General features: G+C 34.3%; 1 long non-coding RNA gene across 1 annotated transcript in view; it reads left to right on the forward strand.

Annotated features, from left to right (window-relative positions):
* The window catches only part of LOC127832609 (uncharacterized), a 146,103-nt gene that overhangs the window by 21,468 nt on the left and 100,097 nt on the right, over positions 1–24,538 (forward strand). The gene's annotated exons all lie outside the window — the stretch shown is intronic.

Consider the following 24,538-nt stretch of genomic DNA (forward strand, 5'->3'; position numbering starts at 1 on the left):
TATTTGTCCCCTACCGGTTTCACCGGGTTGGTAATTGGGCCATGCATAGTTGAAATTGACCGTATTGTCATAAGAGAAGTTCAGTATCAATTAGAAGTGAATTGGTGTAGAAATGAAGAAGTTATAGTAAAAGGCAATTTTGGGTGGGTGTGGCCTATGTGGGTGGGGCGCCTCAGGGTTGGTAATGGGGCCATGCATAGTTGAGATTGACCGTATTGTCATGTATAGTTGAGATTGGCCGTATTGTCATAAGAGAATTTCAGTATCAATTTGAAGTGAATCGGTGTAAAAATGAAGAAATTATAGTAAAAGGCAATTTTGGGTGGGTGTAGTCTATGTGGGCGGGCGCCCCAGAGTTGGTTATGAGGCCATGCATAGTTGAGATTGACCGTATTGTCATAAGAGAGGTTCAGTATCAATTTGAATTAAATCGGTGCAGAAATGAATAAGTTAATGTAAAATAACATAAAAAATGATTGAAAATCTCTGACTCGGCCCCGCCCCAACCCCCATTACTTTTGACCCAGGGGTCAGATCAAAATTCCAAATAGTGCAGGGTCGCACATATGCTCAAAGCTACAATGTGTGTAAGTTTCAAGGTTCTAGTGCTTATAGTGTAGGAGAAGATAGTGGCCAGGACGGACAGACAGAAGGACAGACGGACGGCGGAGATAACCACAATATTCCCACACTTTTCAAAAAGCGTGGGGATAAATATGGCCCTCTTGCTTGCAAAAACCTTAATTTTGTAATGTATGTCCAGTGTAACTCTAAAGTGTTGCTGAAAGAGGGTAAAACCTTAACAACCATAATTTATTTTTATGCCCCCGGTAGGGTGGCATATAGCAGTTAAACTGTCTGTCTGTCATTCTATCCGTCTGTCAGTCTGTGCATCCGTCTGAAAACTTGAACATTGGCCATAACTTTTGCAATATTGAAGATGGCAACTTGATATTTGGCATGCACGTGTATCTCATGAAGCTGCACATTTTGAGTGGTGGAAGGTCAAGGTCATCCTTCAAGGTCAAAAGTAAAAAAAAAACAATCCAAGGGAAGTAATAAGCTTTAAAAGGGAGATAATTTCTAAACCTGCCAAATGATATATTGAAATTTTATTTCAAAGTGGCGCAATAGGGGGCATTGTTTTTCTTACAAACACAACTCTTGTTTATTATCCATCATGCAAATTTTTGTGCACATCCTTGCTTCGGTTTTGATATGTATGACACCAGCAGATTTTATTTAAAGTCTTAAATTTTTTAAATTGTGTCTTGCTTCACTCAAAGAGTATTGCTTTTAGAGGCCTCAAACATATGAGCTGTTCTCTGTGAAAAAGGGGTTTAATGCATGTGCTTAAAATGCCGTTCCAGATAAGCCTTTGAAGTCTATACAGGCTAACCAGGGACAACACTTTCTGCTTGTATGGAATTTTTTGTTTACAGAAAGTTTCTACTTAGCAAAAATCCAGTTTAGGCAGAAAGTGTTGAACCTGTGCAGTCTGTATCAGCTAATCTGGAACGACACTTCACTCACATGCATTAAACCCCCTTTTCACAGAGCACGGCCCATATTAAACAGCGTGTGAATATGCCCACCTCCATACAGTTACTTCATTTGTTTGCGACATAAGTTTTCAGACAAGAGCATAATGTTGGAGCATCAGTGTCCTATGGACACAGTATAAACTGTTCTATTTTATTACCATTTGTATACCTTTACATGGTCAATCCATTGGGAAAAGTACAATTATAATTAGTGCTCCTTGAACTTGGAAGATGTTTAGCAGGAAATTTGGGCTATTGCTATCAGAAACATTGACTTTTTATATGTTAACTTAATATTTTCGAAGTTTTGTATGAAATATTCGTTGATTTTGAGAGTTAATGGGCTTTTGAAATTTCCAAATTACTTAAAATATCTTTTTGTTTAGAAATACCATTATCAGTTCAAAACAACTTGATTTTTGCAAATTAAAAAGGCCTCTGTCTATTCCCAAAATTGTGCAATACAAACAAACTGGTATATTATGTATGAGGAACAACATGATAAGCAAAATTAATAACTATAAACGGAAATCAATTTTATGTAAAGTGAAGAACACAGTGAAAGTTTCTGTCCCAGAACAAACGGTTTTTATGATTGCTTGGCTGTACATGTGTATGCAATCTACTCCCAATGTCAAGAAGCTATGGCTGAGATGGGTTGGGAGACAAAACAGTGAGTCATCGTCATACAGTTGGCCTCTAGGGTCAGTCGATATTATTTCTGCATGTCTGACTACTGACGTTCTTTTGCCTTTCCCTCTTGGATATAGCGCAGAAAAATAATTTGATTTGGCAGTCTGAGATGACTTAGTTTGATTGGGTATCTTGTGCCACTATTATGGTCTCTTGTGCTGAATATTCATGCCCTACAAATTTACCATCCAGATATCATTTCACTTGCGATAAGACAATAATGCTGGTTTTTTGTCTTTCAACTATTGCAGTATCAGCTATTTACATTGGAGATCACCATTGGCTGATGTGATTTTTTCCTCACAATGTAAATATTTGCCAATGAAGTGTCAATTTGAAAAATTCTTTATCGTCTAGACTTGGGTTTAAAATTATTGCTGAACCAGCTATTTAAAAAAAACCTGTTAGGTTGTTTAATGTCTTTCAGTGTGATTCATTCCAGATGTTACCTTGCCCTCCTGTATATAATTAGAAACAGAAAAGCACATCAGAACAATATTTGTCTGTCTTGGAGTGTTTGTTTGAGGTGTAACTCTTCATGCGAGACATAGAAAATAATGAAAGTAGACCATGACTTAAAAAAGAACGAACTCATTATTTAGCTGCTTCCTATTCATGAATTTCTTCCTTTTGTGTAGTGTCTTGAATGTCCTATGTCAAGTTAATTAATAGATATTTAAGTAACTTGTTATTTTGACTAAATGCTTGCTACTGGCAAAATACCTGAACTCATTTAATAAGATTGAAACTATTTTTTAAGTAGCATTCAGTACATGGACAAACATAAAGTTAATGCAACTAAAGTGAGTTGTTCCTGAACTAAGTTTAAATTAAACTTGAGAATAATTATTATTGTGTGTTGAATAATTTAGATTAAGAATTACAAAAATTAACAAAGTAGTGCTGATTAAAATGTACAGTAATCAAGAACTGAACATTTTGCTTAAAAATGTTGCCTTAAAAATGTTTGTTTCAATTTAGCTGTCATCTTTAGTAAAAGTTATACAGACTTAATCATCCCTAACCAAACCGGATTTGTAGACCTGTTATCTAACTACATGTAAACTAGCAACCAGTGCAATGTAGAGTGTATGCCTTGTAGTTCGCTATATTTACAGGTATTTACATAATACATGGTCCAGACAGATGGGTTTTTTCTGTTAAGTATAGATATTTTAGCTTCTGTGTGTTCGTCACCGTCTGGTGAATGAGACATGTACATGAATGTGTTGGGTGCGTGTGACACATGGTCGAGACGACTTTAAAATAGACCAACAAAACATGTGGTGTGATTAGATATGTACATGTATATTGAAGGTTTTCTTATTGAAATTTGGTTTGCAATGTATAATGAGATGTTAAAAAGGCATGGGATTTTTAGTGAGTTATTCATGTATGAAGCTGGTATGTTAACTGAGCATTTTGTGCATGTTGACAGACCTTGGATTGAACATGAATAATAAATGTAAGAATATGGTTTGGAGTTGTTCATGTGATAGTAGAATTTGCATATCCCAGCATGTAATCATTCATTAGTCAAAAAAAAGATTTTTTTGTTCAAAAATCGATCTTAATTATAGTCACGACTTATGAGGTGGTTCAATTCAAACATGTCATGATTCTTCAGGTCAAAATATGGATATTTCGGTCAAATGGCCTTGACATGTGACCTCATGGCAATGCGACCTAACAACAATAACTTCCCTGCATAATTCTTTGCTGAAAATCTGCAAAAATGACCGTTAATTTATGTGGTTAATCAACATGCATTTGTTTGCATTTAAATTGCTTACTTGATAACTGACATACACATTTTTTCACATTTTGCAATAAACTGGCATCAGTATTGTCTCACAGCATCATTTTACTATTGGTATTTAATTTTACCACCAATTAGTGTTTAAAGTATAACTATCGTGCCTTTCTGTTTATGTTTTTGATTTAACATAAGCATTTGTGTTCCTCGATTTGTTATTTTATTATTCAAATTATATTTTAAATGTCTCATTCATTCTAAAATGTTTAAAGGTACCTTGAAATTTTGGCTTTTGTCTTATGTTAACAGTTTGGTTTTTGACATGAACTAGGTTAAACAACACTGCTTAAATTTCAGGCTTCAAATCAATAGGTGTTGGTCAGTTATTTTAACTTTTGAATACAGTTGCATCTGATGAAACATAAGGGGGAAAAATTAATCTCACATAGTGCACTTAGTTTCATTAGACGACACAACTGCGAATCGGAACTCTGGACCAGCAGATGATTTATGGCATAAATTAATGTATACTACCGAAGATGTGTCTCTGGACCAGCAGATGATTTATGGCATAAATTAATGTATACTACCGAAGATGTGGATGTATGATGATTGGAGACTTAAGTGATGACCATTCAAGGTTTATAATATGGATGGCACCTTTGCATATCAGCCTATTTTTGGCATTTTAATATAAACTGTTCTTTTTCGTTGTTTTTACTGTTAAAATCAATAATAAAAAGGAAAAACAAAGTCATTCTACTATTATTTAATAAATACTTTTAAGTGTAGCAAGGTCAATGTAGTTTTAAGCTCACTATATATATATATATAGTGGAGCTATCCTACTCACCCAGGCATCCGTGTGAGCGTTGGACAATGTTAAAGTTTGCATACCACCTCAAATATTTCATATGTCTTTTGACATATTGCTTTTATATTTTGCGTACTTCTTTACCAACATGACCCCAATCTTTAAACAAGAGCAGACAACTGTATCAAGCATTTTGTAAGAATTATGGCTCTTTTTTCTCTCAGAATATGCATATAATTGATAACTCTATGTTAAAGTTTGCGTACCACCTCAAATATTTCCTATGTCTTTTGACATTTTGCTTTTATATTTTGTGTACTTCTTTACCAACATGACCCCAATCTTTAAACAAGAGCAGACAACTGTATCAAGCATTTTGTAAGAATTATGGCTCTTTTTTCACTTAGAATATGCATATTATTAATAAATCTATGTTTAAGTTTGCGTACCACCTCAAATTTTTGATATTTCCTTCGACATATTGCTTTTATATTTTGCATACTTTTTGACCAACATGACCCCAATCTATATACAAGAGCAGACAACTGTATCAAGCATTTTGTAAGAATTATGGCCCTTTTTCAGGTTTTTTTTTTTTAGAAAAAGGGGAAGACGCTGGACGCTGGGTAAAAGGGGAAAATCGAGCGCGAAAGAGACATATTTGGGGAAAAAATAAAAACTGTTCATTTCAATGTCTATAACTCGCCTACAGACTTCAGGTTTTTTTTTAGAAAAAGAGGCATGTCTCTGACCTTTTTGTTCTTAAACACATGAACAAGTATGATATTAAAGTCAAATTCCTAAATACATGTAAAGTTGCAGGGGTAGATCTTATAATGGGAAATGTTTTCAACTGGGGCCGGGGAACAATGTCAATATTGTGATTTCAATTTCATGATGAATGGGTTGACGATCTAGATCTGCTACAGTATCGGAAGGGAAAGGTGCAGCAGCTGCCGATTGTCTACTTTCACTTTCACAATAATCCGACAGTATTAATCGATGTTGATTACATGTACCTCCGAATCCTGCTGGATTTCAACGGTTTTTGATGATTCATTCTTAAAAAATGCGTCAAGGCAATTAATATTTTCCGAGTCCGAACGTTTTATTTTGTTCGTGTATGAACGCCAATTGTGAGACTTTTTTCTGTTTTAACGTTTATATCTTGGCTTTCACATAACCCGGATGAAAATTCGACTGGTTTCCGGTAATTAATTGACGAAACACTCTTCTCGCGCAAGACCGGAATCCAGTAAAATAGTCACATGATTGATACGATTAGTTGCCCGGTTTCCATGACGTAATTTAAGAGCTATATATAGAATCACTGGGATTCCCAGATTTGAGTGTTCGTCGGGAGAGAGAGAGCGAGATCGTTGTACATGGTACAAATTGGATAAGTGTCGACTTCCCAAAACAAAAAAAAACATTTCTTTGAGGGTAAAATATTATATTTTGGTGAAAAATTAAATTTTTGGAGGGGAAATGGTATTTTTAGAGTAAAAATTCTGGTAGGGGAAGACGCTGAATATCGGCGTCACTTTCTTAGTAAAAAAACCCCCTGTTTTTTCACTTAGAATATGCATATTATTGATAAATCTATGTAAAATATCAAATATTTTCTTTGTCCTTTGACATATTACTTTCATATTGTGCATACTTCTTTAGCAACATGATCCCAATCTATAAACAAGAGCAGACAACTGAATCAAGCATTTTGACAGAATTATGGCCCCTTTTATACTTAGATAATTGAACATTTGGTTAAGTTTTGTGTTTTGGTCCATTTTACTCCTATAGTATCATAGCCATTGCTTTCAGACTTGGAAAACTTGCTAACTATCATAAGGGGACTGTACAGGGCAAATTGCATAACTCTGGTTAGCTTTTTAATGGAATTATGGCCCTTTTTTGTCTTAGTAACTTGAAATATTTTGTTATACCCCCACAAACGAAGTTTATGGGGGTATATAGGAGTGAACTTGTCGGTCGGTCGGACTGTCTTTCGGTCCGTATTAAGTGTCCGCTCTCTAATTCAAGTAGTTTTCATCCAACTTCACCATACTTGGTCAGAAGTTGTATCTACATAATGTCTAGGCCAAGTCGAACATGGGCCTAGTCGGGTAAAAAACTAAGTCACAGGGTCACTTAGTGCCTTTTAAACATTCAGCATGTTGTCCGCTCTCTAATTCAAGTAGTTTTCATCCGATCATACCAAACTTGGTCAGAAGTTGTATCTAGATGATCTTAGGGCCAAGTTCGAACATGGGCCTTGCCGGGCCAAAAACTAGGTCACGAGGTCACTTAGTGCGTTTTAAACATTCAGCATGTTGTCCGCTCTCTAATTCAAGTAGTTTACATCTGATCTTCACCAAACTCGGTCAGAAGTTGTATGGAGATGATCTTAAGACCAAGATAGAACATGGGCCTCTCTGGGTCAAAAACTAGGTCAAGGGGTCACTAAGTGACTGTCACTAAGACAAAGCTCTAGTTTAATTTTGTGTTTAGATCCACTTTACTTCTAAAGTATTAAGGCTATTGCTTTCAAACTTCAAATACTTTCTTACTATCATGATGGTACTGTACCTGGCAAGTTGAATTTGACCTTGACCTTTGAATGACCTTGACTCTCAAGGTCAAATTAATGAATGTTGCTTAAATTTCCATAACTTCTTTATTAATGATCACATTTGATTCATACTTTGACAAAACAACACCTGACATACCACAATGGACTCCACCCAAACCATCCCCCGAGCCCCACCCCAGAATCCCCCTCCCAAATTTTGTTTATTATTATTATTATTTTTTTCTTCATATCTTATTTTTGAAAGATCATCTATTAAATGACCACCCACCCACATTATACCCTCGTCTCCATGATGGCTTACGTTATACTGTCAAGCACTCGAATGGTCGAGCGCGCTGTCCTACGACAGCTCTTGTTATATAAACTGTTCTTTGTTTGTTGTTTTTGTGTTAAAATCAATAATAAAAAGGAAGAACATAGTTATTCTACTATTATTTAATAAATACTCTCAGTGAAGCAAGTTCAATGTAGTTTTTTATTTACTCTATAAAAATGAATGCCACATCTTAACAGATGAGCAGTATACTGAGGCTTCTAAATAAGAAGGTATAAAAAACATTTAATCACAAGTTAAAGCTGGTTAAACTACTTTAAAGTGAAAGAGAGGGACCATGTAAATGATCCCCTTTCAAATAGATGTATTCTAATGATCCAATTAAGGAGTTAAATAAGCATCAATATTGAACTCAATAACTCGTGATAATAGAAAATATATATTTTCACTCGTGGCTGCGCCACTCGTGAAAATATTATTTTCTATGATCACTCATGAATTAAAATCGATAATCCACCGAATCCAACAAATATCCTCTTATTATTTTATGCTTTCCGATGGTTTATAGAGAACTATCATTGAATTAAAACTAATAATTTCACTGTTTCAAACTGTTCACTGTTTTAGTGTGAAAGTACGTCATTTTATTTATTAAAATATTATTTTCTATGATCACTCATGAATTAAAATCGATAATCCACCGAATCCAACAAATATCCTCTATATATTTAAAAAAAAGCCTTGTTACTAAGCCAAGATTTTAATGCTCCCCCAAAATTTATTTTGGGGGGAGCATATAGTTGCCGCTTCGTCTGTTTGTATGTGTGTCCGTCCGTGCACAATTTTTGTCCGAGCTATTTCTCAGCAACTAATGACTGGCAATCAAAGAAACTTTATGGGAAGCATCACTACCAAGAGGAGATGTGCATATTATCAGCGGGTTCTGGTCGGATGATTTTTCACAGAGTTATAGCCCTTTGAAATTTTCTATAAAAAAATTCTTGTCCCCCCCAAACTACTGTGCCCTCAAGACGTTTCCTTTTATCTGAATATATAGTGCAATATTGTTACAAAAAACCCTTTGGGGAGCATCACCCGTCTCCGATGGTTTCTTGTTTAAACTTTTTACAGGAAACAGATTTATATTTGTTAGGTCTTAATTTGTGATAACTCTGTGTTTCGGTACCAGGGTAATGAACTGACCAGTGTTTTATTTCACAATATTGGGAATGGGGTCAAGGATTTTTGGATTTGGAAAAATTGCAATATTTTGACTAAAATTGGGCAATTTTTTGTGTGCGTGTTTGCTAAGAAATAGTTTTAAGATTGAGAATGAAAGAGTTATCAATACTACATTGACTGAAGTTCAATTATTCAAGCTGGATAGGGAGAAAGACTATAAGTTTGATTTTTGAATTTTTGTTGGTTTGTTTCTGAAACCAAGTGGCAACTTTACGCAGTCATTTGGTGAAAAAAAAAACTATTTTGTAAATGGGAATGGGCTGACTGACATTAGTAAATATTATATCTAAGCACAAAGTGCAAGATCAAGTTATAATGAGCAAAAAGTTGCAACAATAAATGGAAAAAATAATAAGGCTAAATATGGTACATATTAAGATCAAGATGTCAGGATGTCTGAAAACATTTTAGAAGTTATAAATTAAAGTGATATTTATGGTAATCACTTGTCATATTTATGTTTCAGTCCTCTATTTATTGCATCTTTTTGTGAAACTAATATTCATCACCATATTTAATACAAATGATATGGTGGGCATTAAATTGTTATCATTCAAGAAGTGAAAGTTCTTATTTAAGCAACCATACTTTAACTGGACAACAATGCACAATATCATTATGAAGATTAAATCAAGGATTGTATATGCATACACTATGTATATGATCTAATGCTGAGGCAAATTAAGTATGGGTTATTTATTTCTTTTTACAAAGGATTAAACAGCTGTTACTTTTGTTGATGAAAAGAATAATAAAACAAATTAAATTCAGGTAACAGCCAATCAGAAAATTAAATCCTTTTCATGTTTCACTGGACACTTACTTTGATTGGCCAAATATTCTAACTGCCCAATCAAACAAAGCTTTTCAAAGTGGTATGATAGGTCACTGACCTCTTTGAGGTTTAACTCCAATGGTGAAGTGCCTCATATCATCAGTTACTGTGGAAAAGATAGCCATTTAGCCATAGGGCATAAGGTCATGCTGAGGTCAGAGTAGAAGTTAACCTATTGGAGTGAAGAAAGAGTTGAAGCTGATTGGTGAATGCTTTAAAAGGCTACTGGTCACACAGTGGTCAGCTACATATAGATTAACACCTACTTATCTTTCATTGGCTCACAATAAGTAGATGATTGGTCAGTCTACTTGTGGGAGGAGTGCACTGACCATTACAGTTTAATGCTCATTTGCTAGTAGGATTAACAGTATATCTGTAATGTTCAGCCACTGGTCAGCTATAAATTGAGCTTTTCTGATTGGACTAAGACATAAAATCATTAAAACATTTAAAAAGCAAAGGAAAAATGAACATTCTGTAAAAGGTTTACATTTATCTAAAATACAGAACAAAAAGCTGAACATTTAAACGCTAAAAACTAATTGATTTTTAAAATTTTGCCCTGAAAACAATGCAATATTTAAATGGAGAGAGTGGACACAACTAGATTTTTTTAATTTCCTTTGTTATGCAAGACTTTCTTGTTATTTCTTAATAAAAAGCTCCTGTTTTCATCATATTCAAATAGTCTTTGATGTCTCCTGCAAGCTGAAAGAAATTGAATACATTCATTCATTTTCCATACAATGCCCATTTTCAATGTAACACATCTCCTAATAGGGCTTAGTTTAATGTTTCAAACTTGCTATAAAAAGTGCACTGTGAATCTAACTCTGCCCCAAGTCAAGTTGTTATCATTTATTGAAAAAAAGCAAGTGAGTTTGGCGCCCAGCTTTATGCAAATGCTACAGCTAACAGGCTACTGTGGTACCCAGCTTTATGTGTACACTCCGCTTGAGTTTTTTCTTCAGCCTTCTTTTAACTTGTGTGAGGTAAAAATGAGGTCACAGTTACATGATGTACACTAGCTGTGGTTGAGAATTGGCATGGTTTAATATTTTAATACACACTGGGATGTATTCGGATTGAACATTTCTTGTCATTTTAATGGAAAATGAAGTAGTTGTGCTTGAGATAGTTTTTATTTCACTGTTATTGTATTTTCTTTGTGATGTTGTTCAGTGTTTTATAATTTATTGTGATAAATATTTGTCAAATAATCATAATATTATGGATTCAGAAGCGTCAGGGGATTGGACTTGTGTGAAGTTAATGAGTTATAATTATCCAGTGAAAATTGTAATAATGAATTCAAAGATCACGAAATCAGCATACATATGATCAATCATGGCTTGATATGAAGTGATAAAGCTAAAGCTGAATTTGTATGAAAGATAATCATTCATTTACATTACAAAGCAATAGAGAAACATGAATACAAAAATGCAACAAAAACAAAATTAATTAATGTAACATTTCTCAGAGAAAACTTATACAAAGTGAGCTTTATTTTGTTTGAATTTCTGTGTTTTGACTTCTTTAAAGAATGTAGGCACTTACTAAAGCAACAAAGTCTTTAAAATAGGCATTATGGCAGATCTAAAGTCATATTTCTAAATGAAAGAGAAAGCAAAAGTAAGTCAATATCCGAAGATATCTGCTTTAATTCTGGTTCGACCTCCTAGATCACGTGTCTTGGTTTTTATCAGTTGTTCTTGGCGGCCATCTTGGATTAGCATGTGTTACCAGCTTACATATTTCAGAATACGAGCGAAAGATGTGACATTGCTGGCTATTGTAATGCAAAAAAAGTGAGATGGCTGGACGAACGCGAACGTAAAACTTTACTCTTTTTATGGTATATGTTTGTGTGTTACTTAACCAGTGACGAAATGCATGTATTTTCTGAATTTCTTGAAGTGCAAGAGGATTTGCTTTGAGTGACAAAGGGCGGATAAATGTTAACACTGGTGGTTACATAGCTTGTTGGAGACTTAATTCTAGTTTGGATCTGGAATTTATTCAACAATCTTCAAATGTAAGGATTTTAAATAAAATAATACATGCTTATACATGTTTTATTTAGAAATTATATTAAGTTTGATGAGTTTACAAAATTTCCTTTGTAACTGGTTTGGTTTAAATGAAAGGTTTACACTTCTTTAATGTATTCACAGCTCAAGATTGGGAACGATTGGTCATATTGTCGAGTAATCACAAAATGGAGAGCAGAAAATGGCGCAATTATTTCATGTACAGCCGCGCATGAGAATTTAAATCTTTAAAGCTGAAGACCTCAGAGCAGATAGAGTGGCATGTCGACATGCTTTAATGTAACATGCTCTACCTACATTTCGCTTCACTGTAATTTTTCAGTAGTCATTGGGTAATACAGAAAGAGGGGCTCGGAGGGAAATGTCTAGACCTCCCTACATAAAGCACATGGTTTTTAGCAATTTTGTAATTTTCTGTTATTGTAGATAAATGCCAGCATTTTTAGAAGTGTATCTAAATTATCTTAATAATAATTTTCATATGCTTCATCAGAATGTGTGGGCTAGAAAATGACATTTCTGTAGGTTTAAATGTTACATGGGTTACAAGCGTTTGCACGTAATGAACAGTAAGAGGTAGATTCAGTTGGTGTATTGTTGAAATTGAGAATGTGTGCCTTCTTAATATAAATGAAATAATGGCGCTGTATTTTTTCTTTGGAACAACGAATATTAGATAAAGAGAGTTTAACCTCTTTAAGGTTGTTGTATATATGTTATGATATTTATGTATGTTCTTAAACCATTTGGTGGTCATATCTGTGAGCAGTTTAAGACTGACATGCTTTAGCATCCATGTAAGCAGAAGGCAAGCTAGTGGTGTGGTATAAAATGGCGGGCGCGCGTTTTTGCTTCTGTGCGCGCCACTTACTGTATACCTAAACATGCAATGTACAGTGTTTGAGGTAGCTGCATTTAAAAGATATTGTGATGGTGTATAAAATGTGGCACAGAAATTAAAAACTTATATGTTGTCCTGAGTACTTGATTGATAATTAATTAACATTCAACTTTCTTTTAGCGGTATGTTTATTCACTGAACAAAGATGAGAACATGTGCCCTCGTCTTTTTCTTAGTGCGTGCGCATGCGCGCAATTCACATGGCATTGCTTATGTTTGACATACAGATACACGCCATCAAATATAACGGAAAAAAATATGTATGCATGATTGTAACAATGCGCAGGGTCCGCCATTTGTAATATCATGGAGTAGTAGCTGTATCATTATCAGCTTCAAAGTGAGGATTCTATCATTTATACACTTGTGCAACATGACAGCATACTTAAATCTTGTATTTATCAAGTTGTGATGTTATGTAAACCAATGTCTTAGGTTTAACCAAAGAAGTGCAGTGTGTAAACAGTGTGCACTTGTTTTATGCTTGATAGCGATAATACTCGTGGAACTACTTTTTTGCGCGGATGTACATATCCAGTTGAAAAGGTAATGCGAAAGGGCGTACTAGGGGGCAGTAGACGTCTGGCCTTTACATGAATATAGAACTGTTTTGGAGGTTAAATAGCAGAACTTGAATTTAATTATATGTGCTTGTGTCTTATAATTAGTACAGTTGTGTTTTATTTTTATTTTTGTGGATTTGTGAGTTCATTAAGTTATGGAAAACTAAAATAACCATTTTATAATGGGAGTTTACTCAAACATACTAAATATGTACAATTCTGAGTTCAAAAATAATGTATTTGTGCTGTTTAAATCAACATCCATCTATTTTATTGCATATTTAACAAACATTGTGTCAATGGTAAAAATGCAATGTCTGCGAAATAGGACAACGAAATGGGCGCGCATAAACTTAAGTGATGCGCGCCAGCTTGGATTTTCTTATCATGCATCTTGTGGGATGATTTGAATTCAAATTGGGTTAGTAGCTTTTCATTGGTTAATTCTGAATAATCTACTGCACTTGTATATTGTACTGTATATTGTGCACGATATTGACAAATGTATGGCATCTTAAATACGCAGACAGTTATGCATGTCTGAATTCAACAAAAATAATCTCCTTCTTTCAAACTTATCTTCATGCTCAAACGATCTAGACGACAAGATGGTTGATTGGTTTAGGTTTAAAAAAAGAACAATATACATTTGCAAGTGTTTTAATAATTTATGCAGACGCATTATAAAAACTATAAGTCTGTCTGGTTTATTATCTGTATCGCGCATGCGCACTTGCTGCATTTATTTGAATATTCAAGAGTGATTTACCTTTCTTGTTGGCGAGACTCACAGTTTGGGAAGAGAAAAAAACGTGAATACAGACATAGAAAGGGAATAGGCGCCATTTTCTGGGGCGCACATATGCAACGCGAAAGCGCGCTTATTTTTCTCTCACGGATCTTGGGTTTTCTTATTAATGCATCTGCTTAAAATAAAATAGTAGTTGGATGATAGAATTGATTGACATTATTTAAATTATGAGCTTAATTAAAATACTTTTGTTAACATGTGATTTACTTCAAGTTTATCATTAAAGGCAGCTCATCAAGAACAAATGTCGGCGCGTATTTCCGTGGCATTATGTTTTTTCGTCTGGAAAGCGAAGTTTATTTGAAAAAAAGAAGAGTTGGTGTTTGGTCAATTTTTTTCATTTGCAATTTTTTTAACATGTGTCAGAAGAATTCCAAACGCTCAGATGTGATTAATGAAAATATAGCGAGGGGTGTTCACATGCTATCTCAGAGCGCGCGCACATGCGCGGATGTCGAAGCCACATCATTTTGGAAGTAACGTTGGCTGGGAATTGTTTTACAATTATTTTAATATTAATAATTTAAAATGAATTTCCTTGTATATGGAATTAAAAAGCAAGGTAATAAGGTATTCCATCCCTTGTATTATTTTCTTATTGTTAACTCTAAATGTAAAAACCTGTTATATGTGTTACAACTTAAACTTTAATATTAACCTCCTCTATTATATGTGAATTTACTGAATTTGTACTATTCATTATTATGAGTATTTTTTGTATAATGCAGTATATTATTTCATTTTTTAGTTGATCCATTTAGTAATTAAGAATACACTTAGTATGAAATAATTTATTATTACATGAAAAACCTAGTCTGTATTTAATAATTAATGAATTTAATGTCATATATTTTCGTTTCTATATATATATATATACATTAATTTTCAATGATGCACCAAATAATTTGTATAAACATGTGCGCATGCGCAAAAATGTGCGCTACATCAGAGCTACAGATGGCGCGCTGAATGTTTTTTACCTGCTTTGGAGACATTTCAGTTCCTTAATTTCTTGGTATGGAATTATTGGAATGCTGAATTTTCAGGAATTAAATTGGATTTTCACTTAATATTAATAAGTGGACTTAAAAAAAATCAGGAGACAAAACTTGTAAGGTACAAGGTTTTGTACAAAGAATTTATCCAGAATGTATTATTGAAATCCAGACGATATTAAACAAGTTGCCTTGAAAACACATTACAGTTATAGATAATTACATTAAAAAATTCAGTTGATGTTTCATGATGCACCACATAATTTTGATAAAATATACGCGCATGCGCAAAACTGCGCGCTCTGTCAGACTAGAGCGGCCATTGCAGACGCCGCGCAAAATGTTTTTGACCGGCATGAGAGACATGGAAATTTTCTTGAATTTCCTTACTGTTTTTGCATGTTGTTACTGGAGTACTAAATTTAAAGGAATTAAAGACAGATTTTCATCTTAATACAATGGCAAGTAGAAAATATTTGTTTGCTTAGTATATAGAAACTTAAGTTGATTTTACTATTCACAATTATTTAAAACTTAAAAACTTTAAAACAGAAAAATTGGAAGACGCCATACATTAGAAAATGCAGAATGAAAGCCCACCATCTTAAAATGGTCAGTCTTGAAAACAAACCTAATAATATTTGTTTTTTTATATTAAATTTAGTGGGCTTGTGTCCATGTATTTCATGCAGGAATTGTGCAATTTAAGAGACAACAGTTTTTAGTTTGCTCATATAAGTATTTGATTTAATTTAAATGAACTTTTCAAAAGTACTTGGTTTATGCATAACCAGACTGAGCATTTGTTAGAATGTTTGTTCTGGAATCTAGGATTCACACATGATTTGGTTATCCTGGCTGGACATATTTGGGGAAAGATTCCATTATTCTCAACAGTCTCATAGCCAGGTCCTGGCCATTTTAATTGTATTGAAAATGGGGGATTTCTGCGCGGGGGATTTCTGCGCGCGCAGTGAATATTTTTGCTTAGTGTCACTTGTAGTTTGAACCAAGATTCCAGTATCCTCAGCAGTCCTATTGCAAGGTTCCGAGTGTTTGAATTGTATTGAAACTGCGGGATACTGCATGCACATTTAATTTTTTTGTTAAGCGTCTCTTGTTGTTTGAACCAATCATATGTTCTGACGCATGCGCACAATACGCGACGCGCAAAGGGTTTGGCTGTGAATGTTTTTTATTATGAATTTAAAATTCAGCAACTTTTTTGATTTATCTGCGCCTCAGTTTTGTTTTAACACATCATATTTTTTGACGCATGCGCATACTTACAACGTGCACTGGGTTTATTTTTTTAAATTGTGTGCAAGGCACTAAGTAATAATGTAAAAAGGTATGAAATTATAAATAAAAATATGGCGAAGTCCTCAAGATTTTTATTTGGTGTTAAACAAATTATTTCCTTCATTTATGTAATAACATCAATTTTTAAGTGACGCAACAGTTATGATGTAATGTTTCAAGAAGACTATCTTATATGTATTCAGTAAATATTTTCTCAGAACAACAGTCTTTTTATTAAAGAAAATGAATGAGTCCACTGGAAGTACAGTTATAACTTATCTGCATAATTATTTCAATTTCAAGGACTACCAACAATTTTATGATTAACCTTAATGTAAAACCTGAATAATAGCCACTGATATTTATGATACTAAATGTGGTCAATGAAATTTAAGTTGATAACATTATTTGTTTAATTTTCATTGGATAATAAAATTGAAATTAAATTAAAGCTTTTGTAAGTTTTTATTTACATTCAACAAAGAATTATAAGATTCGTGCAAATTATGAACATATTCATTTAAGAAAAAACCCTACTGTAGTGACATTTTCAAAGAAAAATCATTTGTTGTGCACAAGTGTGAACCATAAGATTAATCGAGTATCATTTCATCCATTATGTACGTGGCTATCATTACTGATTCCTATCAAGTAACACTCAAATTTCGTATTGGCTGATATTTGGTGATAACTTGCGAGGATAAGGCAATCATATCCATTGTCCATGCTATCTTTAACCATAACCACACCCTCTTTCATTAAATCTCAATGAGATTTCATCTGATCATATTTGGCCTTAAAGTGGCCTTTTCACAGATTTTGGCATATTTTGAAGTTTGTTATTAAATGCTTTATATTGATAAATGTAAACATTGGATCTTAAAGCGGGTATATACGATTTAGTCAAATATTTATGAATTTATATAAACTGTGTAAAAAACTTATTATATATATATAATGTCTAACCAGGAAGTTATCAACAATTTAATCTCTTCAAGTCTCTCCTTTGTGACCTCCATTGTCATCGTATGACTATTGAATAAAACACCCAAGAAAACCATTACTTCTGAAGTTGAACAAGCTTTTTCTAAAGCCTCCTCAATACCACTTCTAACAAACAGTTCCCTGTATAAACTAAAATAAAAGTTAAGAAGAACATGCGTTGCAAAATGCGAAATAAGCCAGATATTTAATTCTGAAATTGAAAACGGCTGTACAGCCGAATTCGCCAGCATGTATACCATACATGTACGATGTGCATCTAAACTTAGTGTAACGGTTTATTTGAAATTCTGCAACGATATCTATTCATACGACACACGAACACTATCTCCGATCCTAATACAAAGACGAATGCTTCGGTTATTATAGGAAAATATGTACGTCACTATCGGCTCGGGGCGCTAATTTGTCTTTGCTGCATTTTATGTTATTCGGCTTTAATGTATACTTTTTCTTGCATATTTTGTGTTATTGTAACATATTTTATCAATATATTACAATTAAACACATATAAAAAATCGTATATACCCGCTTTAAAAGCTCCAGTAAAAAATCAAGAATAAAATTAAAAAAAGGAAAAAAAGTAGCCGGTACCAGGGCTCGAACCAGTGACCCCCGGAGTCCTGGAGTTAGTCTGAAGTAAAGACGCATTAGCCCTCTCAGCTATTCCGCCAGGTATACACAGTTGAAGTATTTTATACCTTATATAAGCAATCTTCGTAGTTTCGTAAATTTAAACGACAACAACAGATCTCCAAATTATTCAATCGTTTCGCGTTGCAACGCTTAAAATTTTTTAGGTTTTCAAATCGTCAAAAGATACATATAATGGCTATATTGGACTATGGTAAATGTTCAGTAATACTGTTTCCTCACAAATATCATAACTAAAACGAAAATTTGCGAATCTGAAACAACTTTTTTCAATTTTGTCAATTTACCAAACCGTGAAAAGATCCCTTTAAGGAGACAGATATTGAACTTTCAAAAGCATGGCCTTGGGGTTTGATACAGTTGGAATTAATGGTAAACCATGCTCCGCCTACTTTTCTGAAAGGACAAAAGACACTAGTCTCTTAAGTCATGAGTCACCTTTCTTAAATATCAAGTTTTGGTGTATGTAAGACAATTATTTCTGTAGGGTTTATAATAATAATGATTGATCCAAGAAACATGTAATAGAACAAAAATTCAAGAGCATGAGGCAAATAATTTTTTTATTTTTATGCTCCCCAAAATTTATTTTGGGGGGAGCATATAGTCGCCGCTTCATCTGTCTGTGCGTGTGTGTGTCTGTCTGTCCGTCTGTCCGTGCACAATTTTTGTCCGGGCTATTTCTCAGCAACTGATTCTTGTCCCCCCCAACTACTGTGCCCTCAAGACGTTTCCTTTTATCTGAATATATAGTGCAATATTGTGACAAAAAAAATTTTGGGGAGCATTACCCGTCTCTGACGGTTTCTTGTTTTCTATTATTTAACCTTTTTCTATTATTAAACCAGTGGGTTATTACAGTTACTTACATGCCAGTTTTTCTTGAGTGCATGGAGTACTAAATAAAAACACTCACCTAAAATATCATCTCTAGAAGGTATGCAAATATTAAAAGAACTATATATTATAATGTTAATTGGGATGTTTTGTTCCATAAAAAATGGAAGCATTTTCTGTAGAACCAGCGCAGTGAGTCAGTGATATAATGTAGGTGTTTATACCATCTGTCATTTGGTCCATCAAGATCAACCCTTACCAAGTCTGTAAGTGCAAATAATTAATTTATTTGAACCTCCAAGTTTAAGTTGGAAACTTTAAGTCTCACAGAATTTCACATGAAATTAAATTTTTCCCCAAATATTTGTTTTGCTTAACAGAAGGAAAGACAAATTCAAATGTAGTTTGTATAAGTAGCTATAAAGATGAGGCCACAGGGACTATAAATAAAGAGTTCACTACATATTGGCTTACATTATAATTGGAATGTACCGGTACAGTTAAACTGATGAATGTTTGTATTAAAGGGGCCTTTTCACAGTTTTTGGCATTTTTTTTAACTTATTCATTAAATGCTTTATATTGATAAATGTAAACATTGGATCGTAAAAGCTCCAGTAAAAAATCAAGAAAAAAATTAAAAAAAGGAAAAGAACATTGCCCGGAGCAGGTTTCGAACCAGTGACCCCTGGAGTCCTGCCAGAGTCCTGAAGTAAAAACGCTTTAGCCTACTGAGCTATTCCGCCGAGTACACATTCGTGACGTATTTTATACCTTATATAAGCAATCTTCGTAGTTTCACAAAATTTAACGACAAAAACAGAACTCTCCAAATTATTCAATCGTTTCGCGTTGCAACGCTTTATAATTTTTAGGTTTTAAAATCGTCAAAAGATGCATATAATGGCTATATTAGAGCATGGTTAATGTTCAGTATTACTGTTTCCTCACAAATATCATAACTAAAACGAAAACTTACGAATCTGAAACAACTTTTTTCAATTTTGTCAATTTACCAAAGCGTGAAAAGATCCCTTTAATGTATGGGAATTGGCAATTCTGCACTTCAGTTATAATCTACATTTTTTACAGTAGCTGTAGATGGAAAATACCTGTTAAAATATATTATAACAAAAATTAGTTATATGTGGAAACTAAATTGAAACACAAACCGAAAAATTAACAAATAAGTTTTTAATATATGGAGTTGATGTTTTGAATCAATTAACTTAACATGTGTTATTTATCACAAAAAGATGGAACAATTACTTTTTTGTCTCATTTGGATTCAGTCGTTGGATTCCAATTATGATGATAACATCAATAACAGCTAGTAAAAAGACCTTTTTAGGTGTATTTTGTTATAAAAACATGGTTAGTTTAATAAATTCAGGATTTCAAATTTGATTTGCCTTTTCACATGAATTTTACAAGGGAAGCAACTCATTATGACAAGAATGAATAGAATAAACAAAGTTTAGTTCTGGAAGAATGATCTCCCTTTGTATTTCTGTTTAACGATGATAGAAAATACACTTCGTTTAGCTAACTTGAGCACAAAGTGCTCACTGATAGCTATTATGTTTAGTCTATGTCAGTCACCGTTCGTCTTGTGTTGTCTTGCGTAAACGTTTTAGCTTGTAACCACTCACTACAGGTAACATTTTGTCATCCAATCTTGATGAAACATGGTCACAATGTTTATCTTGACAATATCTATGCCATGCTTGAATCTAGGTCTGGTGGGATGAACATTAAGATCACCAGTAAAGTCTGTCATAATTGGTTTACCTTGAACTCAAGCTAGCCATTCAAGGCCATTCCGACCCGCTTGTATAAATATCTGCGAAGAGTTGCATACGCACATGTTAATTCCCTTTGTCAAAACATCGCAGTCTACACAATAGGTCAGTATACCTGCTAAGCGTGATTTCACAACAAACAACATTTATTCCAGTTTTGTTCAGAATTTCTATTTACTCAGTACTGTATACAGTACAATAACTGCATTTGAAATTAACTTTGACGAATTGTCTATTCAAAATCATTCGTGAAGATATTAATTTAGTTGAAATTAACAACAAAATTTTAAACAGGAAATATTTTTTTTTAACTGTCTTCACGCAACATAGTTTTTTTTACAAAAAAATCAATACACCCACATTTTCCATGCGGTAATGGGCGTAAGCAGCATAATATTCTTGGGCATTTTGTCGGGACAAAGGACGATTACTAAATACATGTGCAGTGTTTATTTGAAGCTAGAATTTGATAATGTCACTTTAACATTAGAATTTAGAAGTGTGTTAAATTAATTAAATAATAATTTGTTAAAACGCTTAACGTTTCGCAAACAATGTTTTGACAATATTTAGCATAAAATGCACAATTTCCACCAGGTTTCCGTCATCAGTCAGTCTGAAATTATCCATGGCCAGTGACACTGGGTTATTAAAGCATAACTGATTCACAATCATTTGCTTGTTCAGTACTTTGAAGCCATACTCTAATACCACTCATTAAGTTGTTTATCCAACTTTAGTGTAAAATGAAAACAGTCAAACCAATAACAGGTGCTGATTATGACTGCATCTAAAAGTTCTGACTTCAAATTGGGGATTATGCATCTGAGTCCAGTGGATAGGTGTCAGATGTTGATTATTTCATCGACAGTCAAGTCTACTGATGAAAACCTGGTTCAGTCAGAGGAAGGTTATCCTACGAAACCTGAGGCTACGAGTCCCGATTTAGACCGCTGATACTCTCAAGCATGGCTTCAGCAAAAAGAGTGTTTAGTTTAATTTACTCATAGTTTGTTAATTATCCCCACGCTTTTTGAAAAAAAGGTGGGGATATTGTGGTGATCTCCGCCGTCCGTCCGTCCGTCTGTCTGTCCGTCCGTCTGTCCGTCTGTCCGTCCGTCCTGGCCACTATCTCCTCCTACACTAAAAGCACTAGAACCTTGAAATTTACACACATGGTAGCTATGAGCATATGTGCGACCCTGCACTATTTGGAATTTTGATCTGACCCCTGGGTCAAAAGTTATAGGGGTTGGGGTGGGGCCGCGTCAGAAATTATCACTCATTTTTTTAGGTTATTTTACATTTACTTCTTTATTTCTACACCGATTCACTTCAAATTGATAGTGGACCTCACCTATGACAATACGGTCAATCTCAACCATGCATGGCCCCATTCCCAACCCTGGGGCGCCCCGCCCACATAGGCCACACCCACCAAAAATTTCCATTTACTATAATTTTTTCATTTCTACACGGATTCACTTCAAATTGATACTGAACTTTTGTTATGACATTAGGGTCAATCTCAACTATGCATGGCCCCAATCCCAACCCTGGGGCGCCCGCCCACATAGGCCACACCCACCAAAAAATTCCATTTACTATAATTTTTTCATTTCTACACCAATTCACTTCAAATTGATACTGAACTTCTCTTATGACATTAGGGTCAATCTCAACTATGCATGGCCCCATAACCAACCCTGGGGCCCCGCCCACATAGACCACACCCACCCAAAATTGCCTTTACTATAATTTCTTCATTTCTACACCGATTCACTTCAAATTGATATTGAACTTCTCTTATGACAATACAGTCAATCTCAACTATGCATGGCCCCATTACCAACCCTGGGGCGCCCCGCCCACATAGACCACACCCACCCAAAATTGCCTTTTACTATAATTTCTTCATTTCTACACCGATTCACTTCAAATTGATACTGAACCTCTCTTATGACAATACGGTCAATCTCAACTATGCATGGCACAATTACCAACCCTGGGGCGCCCTGCCCACATATGTCACACCCACCCAAAATTGCCTTTTACTATAACTTCTTCATTTCTACACCAATTCACTTCTAATTGATGATGAACTTCTCTTATGACAATACGGTCAATCTCAGCTATGCATGGCCCCATTACCAACCCTGGGGCACACCTAGGTCAAACATTCGGCGTGGGGATACGCGTCGGCCTCTGCCGCGCCATTTCTAGTTGATGTTAATATGCAACTCATTTTTATGCCCCCGGTAGGGTGGCATATGCAGTTGAACTGTCAGTCCGTCTGTCAGTCTGTGCGTCCGTCCGAAAACTTTTGGCCAGCACTTTTGCAATATTGAAGATAGCAACTTGATATTTGGCATGCATGTGTATCTCATGGAGCTGCACATTTTGAGTGGTGAAAGGTCGAGGTCATCCTTCAAGGCCAAAGGTCAAAAAACAAAATTCAAGGGAAGTAACAAGGTTTTAAGGGAGATAATATCTATTTTATATCATGGCAGGTCCAGATCATTTTCACAAGGGGAGTAATATTTTTTGAAGGGATATAATCTAAAAAAAAAATTAATATAAAGCAGCGCAGTAGGGGGCATTGCGTTTCTGACAAGCACATCTCTTCTTTTTAACTTGTTTTATAAAGTTTTCAGCATAATTAATAAATTTCCCAATATAGATGAAAACTCTTATTTTCCCAATTCAACCGGTACCGGTACCATTCTCAAAGTGGTGAGGGAAAACGCAGTATAGCAGTCTGAAAAACTATTAATCTTTCTGTAATTTACAGCTTACGAATTTCAGAGTACAACCTGGCAGACCATGCACTCCTATTAATAATTGTAGCACAACAACTTTTTTCGTTTGATTGTCTTCTTATATTTTTAAGCATTGACAATTCGAGCAAATATTATAAAAAATTGTATTTGGCAGAGTGACATTTTGCAAAAACTGGATAATTTTATTCACTTGCCCAGATGTGACAAATCTTGCTCTCAGAGTGTTTGAGTGTTGCCTAGTTCATAATTTTATATAACCAATAATATAATATGATTCCCTAGATAGGTAGCACAGACAAAATGTGTTACATGGCAGTAATTCAAACGCGAGTTGAGTGTGTTACTATGGTATCTGATATTTAAATTAGCAGCAGATATAGCAGTTTAAAACTCAACACTCAATGTTCTTTCATAGGTCCCCGGGAACCTTGTCATTTCAAGGGTGACTTTAGTACATGATGTTTCAAGGTCATAAACTTGCATATCTGAGGTAAAAAATTATAGAATCATTTTTTATTATTATATTTTCTATCAGATTGCAATTTTAATTTACAGCAGAGGGCTTCTTTTTCAAACAGCGCTCTTTGTGAAAACTCTTCAACCTAAAGCCATGTTCGGCCATATAGTTGGAACAAGTAAAACTTTGGTTAATTATAGGTAATTGAATGAAGGTCCTTTCTCTCCCCTCTAATCTGCTATTAAATCAATATGATCCCTCAAATTAAAAAAATATTTGTGTGCACTCATAGCTGTATTATCTAATAGAAAATCTAGTTTGTTTATTTCTAAGCCATCAACATATAGTGTGTATTAGAAAACCTTAATAACCTTCAGCTTGTTTAAGAAAATTTATTGAAACCTGTAATGGTTGCAAATTTAAATTTCGATTTACAAAGTAGTTCAGCTATTTTCTTTGTGTTTTACTGTGTTATCAATGCCAGACATCTTGCTTGTTCAAGTGCACTTCAGCCCATCAGATATGTGAAAAAAGGTTGATAAAAGACTAGAAATATGTTGTACATTGCTGATCCAGTAAAAAGAGCTAAACTTTTTTATTGGGCAACATAACCATAGCTAGATTAT

The sequence above is a fragment of the Dreissena polymorpha genome, chromosome 5 (genome assembly GCF_020536995.1).
Source record: "Dreissena polymorpha isolate Duluth1 chromosome 5, UMN_Dpol_1.0, whole genome shotgun sequence".
Classification (NCBI taxonomy): Eukaryota; Metazoa; Mollusca; class Bivalvia; order Myida; family Dreissenidae; genus Dreissena; species Dreissena polymorpha.